This window comes from Eretmochelys imbricata, chromosome 20, assembly GCF_965152235.1.
Source record: "Eretmochelys imbricata isolate rEreImb1 chromosome 20, rEreImb1.hap1, whole genome shotgun sequence".
Classification (NCBI taxonomy): Eukaryota; Metazoa; Chordata; order Testudines; family Cheloniidae; genus Eretmochelys; species Eretmochelys imbricata.
The window spans coordinates 2,058,588-2,060,826 of record NC_135591.1 but is presented as its reverse complement, the minus strand read 5'-3'; positions in this window follow the sequence as shown (position 1 = coordinate 2,060,826).

Genomic DNA, 2,239 nt, shown 5'->3' with positions numbered 1-2,239 from the left:
GCAAATGGCAGGAATTGTAGTCCAGCTGCAGCAGCCCAGTGACCTCTCTTGCCAGAGCGCTGGGACAGCAGGGATAAGAGCTTATGCACCACAGCCCCTTGGGCTTCATCATGGAAGCACATGGAGCCATGTTCATCCCTGTGACTCTCTTCACAGAGCTCAGTGATGGAAAAGCCCTGAGAGATCCTGCCTAGTCCATCCAACCAGCTCAGTTGGATCCCACCTGGTCCACAGCCCATATGGCCAGGGCCGGATGGTTCCCTCCAGTCCGTTCCTAATGCTTTGTCTACACAGCCTAGGGAACGGTGTTTCCACAACTGCCCCTTGAGAGACTCTTCCACAGTCAGAGAGACTGCTCCTGGTCTGGCCTCCACCCAGCTGGGAATGCAAATGGAGCCTCCAGGAGCCGGGATTCCCATCCCTCATGCACCTGCTTGGGACAGATCATCTGGCTTTCCTCTGCCTATGTTAGTGGGGTCTCAGTCTGTTGCTAATCCAGGCAGTCTGGGAAGCCCCATTACAGGTGGGCTGAGGGGTCTAGGCCGGAATCTCAGACCTAGCATGGGGCAGGGGGTTATTTGGTGATTCCGAAGACAGCAAGAAAAGGGTTTATGTAAGTGCATTAAAAACCACAGCCATTCACACGGCTCTGTCTAGGTGAGGTGGGAGGCCACACGTTTTTCTAGTGCAGTAGCCAGGCAAATTGTGAGTTCTCACAAGGAGAATAATTAATAAATAAATAAGTTACCGTGGGAAGCCGTCTCCTCCCAGGCTGGGCCTCTGTACGGCCAGCTTTCTAGCGCAAGCACCCTGTGGGAGTGGGGCTGCAGGGGACTTGCTGGACTCCATCACCTGCTCCTGCAGTCCTCTCGCAGGCAAAAACTCCCAGGGACACTGCCCCCCCCCCCCGTGCCCTCCGTATTAGGATCAAAGCTGGGCCCAGACAGGAGCTGGAGCCTGTCGTGCCTACCAGCCCATCTCTAGCAGTGCAATGGGATCAGGGAGTTGGGGTGCGCAGGGGATGGCAGGAGGGGTGTGCTGGGGTACGCAGGGGATGGCGGGCGGGGTGTGCCGGGGTGCCAGGATGGAAAGATTTGGCTGAGGTGGGGTGGTGGGGAGTTCAAGGTGTGCTGGGATGCCAGGATGGGCGCATTCAGGGTGCACAAGGGGTGCATTATGGATGATGGGTTGGGGGGCTTGGGGTATGCAGGAGTAATGGGGGGTTGGGATGCACAGGGGGTGTCAGGGGTTGGGGTGTTGAGGGGTGATGGGATTGGGGTGAGTTTGCTCTGGAGCAGATTGACAAGGAACAATGAGATCAGAGAGCCTGACCATAATCTGGGCTCACGGCACCTGCTCTGGGCCAGGGCGGTGGGCTCAGATCAGGGAGTTTAACCTGTGCTGGGCCAGCAGGATCAGACTTTCCAACATTAGCAATGCAGCCCCCCGCCCGGCCCCTCCTAGCTCTCCGCAGCACACGCTGGCTGGGTCCGGGGAGCCAAGCGATCCTTTCTTTGGAGACCTGCCAGGGGAATTCTCTCTCTCAAAGGGCAGGCAGCTGAAATTCCCCCTCCCGTCCTCCCCCCCTCCCCCCGAAAACAAAACTGCTGGAAAGAAAAGGCCAGTGATCCAGGGTATCTTTCCTTTTTACCAGGCCGCTTTGTTCTTCAGTTCGTCTCTCGCGCCGTACAAAATATCCTGTGTGTTTCTGTGAGCTCCAGCTCCAGGCAATTGTTTTGATTTTCTGTTTTTAACTTAAACACATAGAAAGCTTCCACGGCTTGTAAACGGTTGAAGAGTCGCTGTCCTGCCGTCTCGGCGTTAACCATTTCGCTCCCAGGCCGCCCAGGGATCGGCTAGTCCTCCAAGAACCAAACCCCGGTAAGAGACACCTCTCTGACTGAGCCACAGCTGGTTGCTGATGCCGATGACAGGGTGGGTTGAGGGGGCGGGGGATAATGCCTTTGCAGACTTGCCTTGGGAGAAAAGCGGTACCCAGCTGGCCCTCCCCAGGTAGGGACGTTTGCTTATTGCACAGTGCATGGCGAAGCGCGGGAGAGTTTGGGTTCTGTTCGTTTTTCTTGGGGGTGTTCTGTCTCTCCCCCCTTCCCCCGACATTCACAAAAGAATTTTAATGTTTGTTCTTTTTATATGTATAAAAAAAAGGGGGGAAGCAACGATGACTCTTGCTGGTTGGCCGGGAGCACGGGAGCGGGGCTGGGGGAGTACCAGCTGGGTT